This window comes from Cervus elaphus, chromosome 30 (genome assembly GCF_910594005.1).
Source record: "Cervus elaphus chromosome 30, mCerEla1.1, whole genome shotgun sequence".
Taxonomy (NCBI): Eukaryota; Metazoa; Chordata; class Mammalia; order Artiodactyla; family Cervidae; genus Cervus; species Cervus elaphus.
Genome location: NC_057844.1, coordinates 30,507,235 through 30,519,914, shown reverse-complemented (window position 1 = coordinate 30,519,914; position 12,680 = coordinate 30,507,235). Strand labels below are relative to the sequence as shown.

General features: G+C 40.6%; 1 long non-coding RNA gene across 1 annotated transcript in view; it reads right to left on the bottom strand.

Moving 5' to 3' along the window:
* The window catches only part of LOC122686460, a 118,372-nt gene extending 105,752 nt beyond the window's left edge, over positions 1 to 12,620 (bottom strand). Inside the window, exon 1 of the long non-coding RNA XR_006338780.1 lies at positions 12,518 to 12,620. This is a non-coding gene — a long non-coding RNA (uncharacterized LOC122686460). The remainder of the gene's footprint in view (positions 1 to 12,517) is intronic.
* Positions 12,621 to 12,680: the final 60 nt, after the last annotated feature.

Genomic DNA, 12,680 nt, shown 5'->3' with positions numbered 1-12,680 from the left:
AGGTTGAAACTCAGTTATCTGTAATGGAATGGTGGCTAGGATTAAGATGGTAGCGGGGAGAGGTGGACAAGTGCTGAGATTCTGGATGTATTTTTAAGTATTTTTAAAGTAGAGCTGACCATATTTGCTGAGAGATTAAATGGACAGTAGAAGAAAAAACAGGCATCAATGATGACACCAAAGTTTCTCACCTGAGCTATTAAAAGGATGAAGTGCCTCGTACTAAGATGAGGAGGGTGGTGGGAGCAGCAACTAGGGGAACAAGAGCTTTGTTTTTATTTGGGAGTGAGAAGTAACAGATGGAAATGCAAGCATCAAATTTTGGACAAACTAAATTTGAAATACCTATCCACTTGGCACCAAGTGAATAAAATTATCAAGCAGGCAAATGGATATGTGTCTGAAGTTCAGGGGCAAGGCTGGGGTTGGAGAAATAAACCTGGAACTCTTAGCATCTGTACAGTATTTACAGCTATGGGACAGGCTAGTATTATTTAGAGAGCAAATGTAAACTGAGACAAGATCTGAGCTCTGAGGCATTCAAATGTCAAGAGGAGGAACCAGTAAAAGATACTAATAAGATAAAGAAGACAACTTGAGGTAAGAGGAGGAGAGAAAACAATGATCAACAGTGTCAAATGCTGCTCAGACGTCAAAAGAAAAATGAGGGCTAAGAAACGATCAAATCCAGTCACAAGGAAGCCAACACTGGTGTGGAAATGAACAGTTTTGGTGGGGCTGTAGGAATGAAAATCTGAGTGGCCTGGACTCGATACTAGCTATCAACAATGATCCACTCTTTTGAAGCCTTTGTAAAGCTGAGTAAAGAAACAATAATATCTGGAAGGGATTTTCTTTTCTACCAATTTATTTTATATATGCACATGCATAGAAAAGTCTATAGTGTGACAATTCCCTTATATCTGCCACAGAGATTCAAATTTTACCACTTTCACATTAGTTTTCCCTATATACATATATATACATACACATATACACACAAATACATACATCTGAATATTGAAGATAACTTCACCTCTAAATATACTTCAGACACACCTCCTTACAAAAGGCCTTTCTCCTGCAAAAGTAATAACCATAAATTCAGTTCAGTCGCTCAGTAGTGTCCGACTCTGTGACCCCATGAATCGCAGCACACCAGGGCTCCCTGTCCATTAACTCCCAAAGTCCACCCAAACCCATGTCCATTGAGTTGGTGATACCACCCAACCATCTCATCCTCTGTCGTCTCCTTCTCCTCCTGCCCTCAATCTTTCCCAGCATCAGGGTCTTTTCAAATGAGTCAGCTCTTTGCATCAGGTGGCCAAAGTAAAGTATTGGAGTTTCAGCTTCAACATCAGTCCTTCCAATGAACACCCAGGACTGATCTCCTTTAGGAGGGACTGGTTGGATCTCCTTGCAGTCCAACGGACTCTCAAGAGTCTTCTCCAACACCACAGTTCAAAAGCATCAATTCTTCGGCGCTCAGCTTTCTTTATAGTCCAACTCTCACATCCATACATGACCACCGGAAAAACCATAGCCTTGACTAGACGGACCTTTGTTGGCAAAATAATGTGTCTGCTTTTTAATATGCTGTCTAGGTTGGTCATAACTTTCCTTCCAAGGAGTAAGCATCTTTTAATTTCATGGCTGCAATCACCATCTGCAGTGATTTTGGAGCCAAGAAAAATAAAGTCTGACACTGTTTCCCCATCTATTTGCCATGAAGTGATGGGACTGGATGCCATGATCTTAGTTTTCTGAATGTTGAGCTTTAAGCCAACTTTTTCACTCTCCTCTTTCATTTTCATCAAGAGGCTCTTTTAATAACCATAAACACATTCAGAAAAATATATTCCCAAAATATATTCTATAGCTAGGCATACTTGAATTTTCCAATGTGTTTTATACCAGGTTTTTCCACCCCCAAACCAACATTTAATCCAAGTCCATGCACTGCAATTGGGTATCAGGTTTCTTTGGTCTCTCTCAAAGACTTTTTGAAAAGATCTATTTTACAGAATGGATTGGATGATTCCGTTATGACATTTAACTTGTTCTGCCCTGGAAGGGAAGGTTTTGAGGGCAGTAAGTGTATTTATTATTTTTGGCACAATATCCTAAAATTAACATTTCCCAACTTTCTGATCTCTCTCTATAAAGTATTTTAGTTTCAGAAAATTCTCAATTTATTCCAAGATTTTTTTCACACTCAACTGAGCAAATTTCAGGGCTTATATACTCCATATTCAGAAAAAATATACTATCATCTCCATTTACTGTAAAAATTCATGGGAGATCTCATCTTAAAGCTAATCAGTACCCAAACCAAATATCATTTTATTGATTAATCATGACAAATTACATTTGGAAAGTAAAATGAAGTCTCTGAAATTTCTTTGCTGATTAGCAAAATAGTGCCTCCTTATACTTGAGGGTGAAAGCTGCTGTCAAATAATGCCTACATGACTGGAAATTTTAATAGCCAGATGAGTTTACTGGGTTGGTGCTGCTATGTTCTGTATGTTCCTCTGTTGAAGTAGTAAACAGGTTAAATACAGATGAAAAATTTGATAATAATAATATTTGGCTTCTTTAACTGGTCATTTATGTACAGATTCTTTAAATAACTTAATGAATGTTCTTTAAGCAACTTAAAATGCAAATTGACACAACAATGTTTACAGCTAGAATTTCAAGGAACATTTGTTGTTGCTGTTGTTCAGTCACCCAGTTGTGTCTGACTCTTTGTGACCTGCGACCCCATGGACTGCAGCATGTCAGGCCTCCCTGTTCCTTACCATCTTCTGGAGTTTGTCCAAGTTCATGTTTATTGCAGCAGTGATGCCGTCCAGCCAACTCATCCTCTGACCCCGCCTTCTTCTACCTTCAATCTTTCCCAGCATCAGGGACTTTTCCAATGAGTCGTCTGTTCATATCAGATGACTAAAATACTGGAGGCTTCAGTTTCAGCATCAGTCCTGCCAGTGAATATTCAGGGTTGATCTCTCTTAAGATTGGCTGGTTCAATCTCCTTGCTGTCCAAGAACTTTCAGGAGTCTTCTCCAGCACCACAGTTCGAAGGCATCAATTCTTTGGTGTTCTGTCAATTCATCTTAAAACATTTTCTGCCATAATCTTCAAATTATCATCTTTTTCATAGTGTCAGAAAGCATTAAAAGAATTTTTTATACAAATGAATTTTATACTCTTTAATTCAATGAACATAAATTCCCTCTACCTTGCATTGCAATTCTGTTAGCTTACAAAACTGAAACTATTTAGCATGTTATATGCGATTTAAATTATGATGAAATGAGTAAAACAGAATGGTTAATGATTTTTAACGGTTTTATTTCATTTACTTGGACTTTAGTGCTTTGACACTGGAATATTAATCAAATCACCGACACTTTGGAGTGGTTTTCAATTCCTTTGGGCCTACAGACTATTTCAGTGAGGTAAATGACCTTCACTAGTCATCTAGTCCACCTCACCCAGATTACCACTGCAAAAAACCTTCACTTGAATAAATCAGAAGTTGGGAATCAGACTTCAAGAAGCACTTTTCCTAAGACCAGAACTATCGAATCATATAAAGATAAAAATTGTAGCTATTATTATCATATAGTAAGTCAGCCTGTAGATCACTGGAACTTTCACAGACTAGCAGGAAGACCATGATCATACTAAGTAAACTTTAGACAGAGCTAGACAGGAGGGCAGGACCAACCAGTAGAAAATCATCCTCTCAATTCTCCAGCTAGGCTATTATACAGTAATATATAAAAAAATACAACTCCTCCACACAACTCCCTTAGTACTTTAATAATTTTAATGGGATATTAAACATTACTGAATTACTTGCTCTCATATGAAGCAATGTGAGGCAACAAAATCAAACTAACATGTTACATATTTGTAGTAGCTGGTATGAGGTGGGCTCCAGTGGGCCCGATCTCCTGCTGTTTACACCCTGTGTTCATCCCTCCCATTATATCAAGGTGGGTCTGTGCAACAGAGTGATGGGATGTCACTCCTAAGGCTGTATTATCAAAGATATTGTGGTTTCTGCCTTTTTCTCAGACACCTGCTCTGGAGGAAAGCCAGCTTCCATGTTGGGAGGACACTCAAGCAACCACACGAGACCCTGAATTAGAACCCCCAGCTAAACCACTCCCAATTTCCTGACCATCAAAAACTGCATGAAATAATAAATGCTGTCTTTTAAGCAGTTTTGGGAAAATTTCTTACAGAGCCAAGGATAATATATAATAAAATGTATTGATTTAACTAGTTGAAGTTTTAAGTCTCTAACTTCTCATTTAGGTATTAAAAATCACATTATGCTGATGCAATGTAAGGTAGTTAAAAAAAAAACACAACTCACTAACAAATACCTACTGAGTACCACTGAGGGCAAAAAAGCTCTCTCATACTCCACGTGAAACTTCATTAGGGTAATCATGCTGACCTCTAACTTCTTGCTAATTCCTCCCTAGGTAGGAGAGAGTAACTGGTCTGATAACAAGTTTGAGAGAAGGAATTCTGAGGCTCACCTAAAAGTGAAGTGAAAGTGAAAGTCACTCAGTCGTGTCTGACTCTTTACGACCCCATGAACTGTATAGTCCATGGAATTCTCTAGGCCAGAATACTGGAGTGGGTAGCCTTTCCCTTCTCCATGGGATCTTTCCAACCCAGGGATCAACCCAACTCTCCCACATTGCAGGCAGATTCTTTACCAGCTGAGCCACAAGGGACGTCCAAGAATACTGGAGTGGGTAACCTATCCCTTCTCCAGCAGATCTTCCCGACCCAGGAATTGAACCGGGGTCTCCTGCATTGCAGGCGGATTCTTTACCAACTGAGCTATTAGGGAAGCCTACTTGTCTAATCTCACCTACTTGTCTCCTTTCCACTTGGGACGTGTCTGAACGAAGAAAGCTGTTTGTTCTGGTCTGCCCTCTGTCACACAGTAAATATAGTGGGACAAGCTCTGCTCTTGTAGACAGAGAAACACGAGGTTTAAATCTGTGTAATTTTGGAGTACCACACTGGGGAGTTCATTGTTTCTGCAAACCTCAGTCACATTTTCCAAACAACTTTTTCAGTAATTAACTTATATCTGAATCTTCATCTACCTGACTTCTGTGTCCTATTTCTAAACTGGATCCAAACTTCAGTAAGGGAAACAAAGGGGAGGGGGCAACTTATCAACTTCTAAACTAAACACAAACTACTATTAGAGGTATTTTGTGCCCTTGTGCAGTTTCTAGTCTATTTGGCATATAAACTAGAACACCTGAAAGGTTACAAAATAATACAAGAATTACCTAACAAATATAAACTTTAAGAAACATGTAATTACCACCAAACATGTGAGAAATTATGATCACCTGTGAGAACCAGAACATCTGAAAGAGAAAGGTAAAAACATAGACCTATCTCATGCCAGGGCTTCCCTGGTGGCTCAGATGGTAAAGCATCTGCCTACAATGTGGGAGACCCAGGTTTGATCCCTGGGTCAGGAAGATCCCCTGGAGAAGGAAATGGCAACCCACTTCAGTATCCTTGCCTGGAAAATCCCATGGACTGAGGATCCTGGTAGGCTACAGTCCATGGGGGTCACAAAGAATTGGACACGACTGAGCAACTTCACTCACTTCACCTCATGCCAAACCTATAAACTCAGGAATGGGACCTAAATAACTGCGCTTTTAATAAGTTCTCAAAACAATGCTGATCCATACGGATCTAGTCAAAGTGAAAGTCAGTTGCTCAGTTGTGCCCAACTCTTTGTGATGCCATGGACTAGTAGCCCTCCAGGCTCCTTTGTCCGTGGGATTCTCCAGGCAAGAATACTGGAATAGGTTACCATTCCCTTCTCCAGGGGATTTTCTCAACCCAAGAATTGAACCTGGGTCTGCTGTGTTGCAGGTAGATTCTTTACCGTCTGAGCCACCAGGGAAGCCCCAACCCAAGATATACGTGGCAGGTGCAATGACTTTGGAAAAAAAGGAGCCTGCTATGAATAGCAAAGGAAATGATAGCAAACAAAACTTGAAGCAAACTTTGAAAGATATACAGAGTTTAGATGAGATGGAATAGGATGAGGGGAAAACATCTGCTGAGGGTTTCTTAACTGCAGACACTCTCCTACATATTACCTCGTTTAAGACAATTTCACTTCATATATGGAAAAACTGAGGCCCAGACAGATTAAATAATTTGCCTGAACTCATGAAACTAGTTAAATGGCAGAATGAGATTAGCAGAAATTTTCATTCTGAAGACGAAATTAAGCCTCAAGGGGGTAAAACGTGTCAGAAGTAACAAAATTGTAAAGGGGCAGAATTGTGATAAAGAAGTGAAGTGGCCAAGCTGAAATCAAGTCTGTGAATCTAAAAGGATCTGCTATTGCTGCTTCTTTTTTTTTAGTAAGTGGGGAAGAAGGTCTATCTTGCTTAGGAAAACACACAAAGAAGGAAAGCAAATCAGACTTAAAAAAAGATTAAACCATTGCAAAACAGACATTTTAACTTGTAATACAGCCAGAAAATCATACATTAAAGGCCACCAATGGCTGAAAAAGCACTCAAAAAATAACTGTTTAATCATTACGGTTTTGTCTCAATCGTTTAGTTTTCTAAATAATTACTAACTGCCATTAGCAGTCAGTCAGGAACCAACTGTTAAGACTGATGACTTATCAACGAGTTGGAAAGCACCAAACTAGTCAAAACAGTCAAACTACTTGTATAGCTAGCCTTAACTTTAGAAGTATAACTTTAAGGCCAGAATAATTTGATTAAAAATTGCTTTGTTGTTGTTGTTCAGTCACTATGTCCAACTCTTTGCGATCCCCATGGACTGCAGCACTCCAGGCTTCCCTGTCCTTCACTATCTCCTGGAGTTTGCTCAAACTCATGTCCATTAAGTCAGTGATGCCACCCAACCATCTCATCCCCTGTCACCCACTTCTTGCCTTCAATCTTTCCCAGCATCAGTCTTTTCCAATGAGTCGGCTCTTCACATCAGGTGGCCAAAATATTGGAGCTTTGGCATCCGTCCTTTCAATGAATATTCAGGGTTGATTTACTTTGGGACTGACTGGTTTGATTCCTTGCAGTTCAAAGATTGCTTTATGACAATGTTTTATAAGAATGCGTTGTGGTCCATGTTACAATTTTAAGGACTTTTAAAGTGAAAGGGAGTGAAGATAAGTCCTTAAAATATTTATCTCTATAGGGATTTCAGCTCCTCTTTTCTATCTCAAGACCAAAATAAAAATTCAACTCTGTAAGGCCCTTCCTGTAATTAAAATTAATCATTTCTTCCTTCATTGCTGCTATACATCATTGCTTGTTCAAATTTAGCATTTATTTCATTTTGCTTTGCATTAAAGCTGTTTGTTTAAAAACGTTTCTACTTCTCTTTAGGGAGGACTATGCATTATCCACCTCTGTGTTCACCTAGCATTTAGCACAGTGCCTTGCACACTGTGCACACTTGAGCAATAAAAGCTCAAGAAGATGAGTGCATAAATTACATATATCAACACATTTCCTCTATCAACCTTGAACTAACAAATAGAGGAACACGGGGGAATACACTGTTGAAAACATTTCCATTTTTAAGCAGGTTTGGTCAGCCATGTAATTTGAGAACTGGGAACCACCAAAATATAATTTACTTATCAACAAATATGCAGTATGTACCATGCAATGTATATACAACAATGGGGAAAAAAAAAACAACAGATATAGTTCTTGCCCTCACAAAGCTTACACCTAGTAGGAAGACAGACAATGACATATAAATATATGTTACTAAGAAAACAAACAGTAGGTGAAATGAGGAATTAAGAGTAAGGGTGGAGGGTGAGGGCAGCTTACATAGGTGCACAGCCTGACAAGTGAAATTTAAGCTGAAATTGAAGGGTGAGAACCAGTTATGCAAAGAGGAGAATAGTCAGCAGTTTCAAACAGTAGCAAAGTAATGCTCAAAATTCTCCAAGCCAGGCTTCAACAGTACATGAACCGTGAACTTCCAGATGTTCAAGCTGGATTTAGAAAAGGCAGAGGAACCAGAGATCAGATTGCCAACATCCGTTGGATCATCGAAAAGGCTAGAGAGTTCCAAAAAACATCTATTTCTGCTTTTGACTACTCCAAAGCCTTTGACTGCGTGGATCACAACAAACTGTGGAAAATTCTTAAAGAGATGGGAATATCAGACCACCTTACCTGCCTCCTGAGAAATCTGTATGCAGGTCAAGAAGCAACAATTAGAATCAGACATGGAATAACAGGCTGGTTCCAAATCGGGAAAGGAGTACATCAAGGCTGTATATTCTTACCCTGCTTATTTAACTTATATGCAGAGTACATCATGAGAAATGCCGGGCTGGACAAAGCACAAGCTGAAATCAGGACAAATGTCAATAACCTCAGATACGCAGATGACAGCACCCTTATGGCAGAAAGAGAACTAAAGAAAGTGATGAAAGAACTCGATGAAAGTGAAAGAGGAGAGTGAAAAAGTTGGTTTAAAATACAACATTCAGAAAACTAAGATCATGGCATCCGGTCCCAAGACTTCATGGCAAATAGATGGGGAAACAATGGAAACAGTGACAGATTTATTTTTTGGGGCTCCAAAATCACTGTACACGGTGACTGCAGCCATGAAATTAAAAGATGCTTGCTCCTTGGAAGAAAAGCTGTGACCAACCTAGACAGCATATTAAAAAGCAGACACATTACAATGCCAACAAAGGTCCATCCAGTCAAAGCTATGGTTTCCCCAGTAGTCATGTATGGATGTGAGAGTTGGACTACAAAGCTGAGTGCTGAAGAACTGATGCTTTTGAACTGTGATGTTGGAGAACTCGTGAGACTCCCCTGGACTGCAAGGAGATCCAACCAGTCAATCCTAAAGAAAATCAGTCCTGAATATTCACTGCAAAGACTGATGCTGAAGCTGACATTCCACCTTTGGTCACCTGATGTGAAGAACTGACTCCTTGGAAAACACCCTGATGCTAGGAAAGACTGAATGTGGGAGGAGAAGGGGACGATAGAGAATGAGATGGTTGGAGAGCATCACCAACTCAATGGACCTAAGTTTGAGTAAGCTCCTGGAATTGGTGATGGACAGGGAAACTGGGCGTGCTGCAGTCCATGGGGTCGCACAGTGAGACGCGACTGAACTGAATTGAAGGGCCTAAAGATGTGTGTGGGTCACGTGCTGCAATGCCAGCCTCAGGGGAAAAGTTATAGCACATTCCCCAACCTTCTATTTTTCAATTCTTTTGCTGTTGTTTCTACCAACACTTCTTATCTGATAAGAATTCTCCCGCCTAAATTAAATTTAGGCAGATTCTCTTGCCTAAATTATATGACAGCATTAACTCTGAGGAATGCAAGATTTCTTCCAAATAATACTAATTTCCTTTCAGTCCTTATGACTATTAAATTCACCTCAAAGTGACAACTCTTTCCCAATTAGGAAAGAGTGTTTCCTCTATATCAGCTTTCATTTTTTGATTTGAAGCCCTCCTGATTGCTAATCAACGTGTTGTATGATTACTTCAACAATTACTTATAGAATGTTATTCTGTCATCAGAAAAAACGCACTGCTGGCTTTTGCAACTGTAAGTTGCTTTGGAATATAAGGTCACATAGCAGAAGAATTAAGATTAGAAATCCGAAATTTCAGCATCTGTTCTAGGGCTCTTCCTTATCTTCTGTCTTCTCATTTTGTGAGTGAAAATCAGAGCCAAGTTACGTTTAGGTTACATAATGGGCTGTCACCTTCTGTCTAAATTATAGTCTAAAAGTACAAAATAACATCAAACTTTCATACTATTTTCTTGTGTGATCACTATATGGCAGTATTCACAAATAGGTTGTGTACGTCTCTATCACTGCACATATTACAGTATGCTAACTATCCTCCTAACTGAATTCACTGAGTGCAAGAACTAAAATTTCTTATGTTTTTAAATATGCAAATACCTGGCCCAAGTGTACTGCCAAAAATATTAATATACGTTCACATTGCTTAACCAAACCCAGGGGGTGGATGTGTTTTAGAAACAAGAATTTCTGTGAATTAAAAAATGTCACAAGGCACACAAACCATTTCAAAACACCTTACATACCAGTGGCCAAGAGCAGCACCTCATAATCAAGCATATTATTTCTTCAGCAAAACATAATGGATAAATGAAGTCAATATATACCTTTTCATTAGTTCAGGTTGCATTTTGCTCCCAAATGAATTCTATCTCCAAGCCTAAAATGTTTTTGCTTTTCAAAGCCTTTTGAATGTTGGTATTAGAGATATTATGGACTGTATTCACAATAGTGCTGCTGGAAGATGCAATTAATCACTTCGACTCTCATCTTTTTGATGAGACCAGAACAAGCAGTTATACCAGGCAGCTTTTATATCCCATGTTTGGAGAGACTTGTTTTTATCACTAAGGAATCCAACCTAGCAGAGGGGATCAAAAGATGACAATGTGTGTGTGTGTGGGGGGAATCCTAATTGTACAATACTGTACTCTTATCGGAGCTGCTCACTAATTATTAATTTAATAAGGAAGCTCCATTTGATTAGATGTTAGTTATTTTTTAATGAAAATGGGTAAATAAAACTCCTGTCCCATATGGCTAACAAGGGTATGGAGGCAATCAGCTTTGAATTCCATGGGAAGATAACTGCACTCTTTGGGAACCAATGTTCATAGAAAGAAGGATTCCAAATATAATGGTGAGAAATAAGCAGAAATGTACACACTTTTCTCTAATTATAATTACTCTAATATAAACCAAGGGAAATTTTCTAGTCAACCTCTCCTGATTGACTTTTATAAAATTAGCAACCTTATATAAAGTCTTACATGTTTTTTTCTGCTTTTTACAAACGGAAAAAGCTCTGCAATCAAAACAGAGCACACTAAAATTTATTATTTTCTTTTCTCAAGCCCCACCTCCACTTTGCTTCTGTTACTATTAGATTTTTTTCCTCAGCAAAATACCCAATTTGCACTATAAGACTACAAATCAACTCTGCAGACAACAATGTTTGATACGATTCAGTCTGGGGATGTTGATTTTCAATCTTAAAATTGTATGGACATTTTAACTGAATCAATTACTTCGTTTAATGTATGACATTAACATTCAGCAAGTGTTTATTACATAAAAGTGTACTCCATTCTAAAAATGGAAACACCAAGTGTGAAAATGAAATAAACCTTCTTGAGTTTTGGCTACTATTTCAGAACGAAATACTACCTTCTCATATTTTCCTAATTCGTTAAAATAAGAAAAAGAAAACCTAATAAGCTAGATCTTAACAACAAATAATAGCAGCACGTTACTTACCTAGTACAACAACAAAAAAGGTGAACAAAAACCAGACTATTTTTCAGTCTGGAGAAAAACAAACTCCCTGTTCCATTTCTTAGCTGTTTACATTCAGTAGTAACGAAATCTAAAATCCCTCTCACTGGATTTCTTGGTACAGGGGACTGACTTCCTCTATACTATCTTTTCAAAACGATCAGCATTAAATATTTAAATTATTTAGCTTGAGACCACTTTAAAAAAAAAAAAAGCCCCACAGTCCAAAATGCCAGTAGTGACTATTCTGTAAGGAAATGGGTCAGAAACATGTTGTTATTCTAGGACGCAGGATCAATCGAGCGAAGGACTTCTGGAATATGCTGCTCCCAAGATTCAGGATGCAAGACTCAAGAAACAGCACGCGCGGTCACGATGTCCCTGAAGCCACATGACCTTCCTACGAAAGCAGAGCCTGAAAACTCATCGACTCATGGAGAACTCCCCCTTTTTCTGAAGTTGCAACAAGGCAGGGCAGCTGACAGGAGCGCGCTAAGGACATCTCGGCCCCTGACTAGTCAAGAATGGGGTCCCAGTGCTGCGGCTACTCCCCTTACCGTGAGAAGATCTGGGAGGGAGGAAAGGAGGAGAAACACCCAGAATCCTGGTGAAAAAGGCCCTTGCCTCGCAGACGGGGGTTTAGGGAGACAGGGAGGGGCAGGCCCGTGTGTGGTGACCCTTTGTGAACACGCTCTGTGGCAGCTCGGCTCTGACCGAGGCTTTCGTGAGCGCGGACTACCGGGGCCCCGCGCCGCCCGCCCCGACGCTGAAACCTCGGCGCTGCGGGCGGGCGCGGCCGAGAGCCCCTCCATCGCACCCTCCGCCAGCTGTGGGGGCCTTCGCTCCTCGCCCGCCCGCCGGCCCACCCAAGTCACTCAGGGAGCGTCGGCTTTCGACCCAGGATCGCCCGGCCAAGGCGCAACGAGACGCGCGCGGGCTCTTTCCTCAGCGTAATCCCTCCGCTGCGGGCCGCGCACTAGTTTTAATCACGCCCCACTCTCCCCCGCCTTCCCCCGCCTGGCCGCCGGCGTCACCTCCGCCACCCGAGCGCTTTCCAGCAGCTTCCAGAAACGTCGCCTCCCCAAACCCAGCCACTCACATATGGCGGGCTCTTGCAGCCACCGGCCCCGCCCCTAGTCGTCGCCGCAGCTACAACTGCGGCTGCGGCGGCCGAGCGGAAAGCCACGCCTCTCTGCGGAGGCCGACCGGAAGTGCTCCCATCGCCTACTTCCCTGCCCGGCTTACGCCCTGTCAGGGCCCCC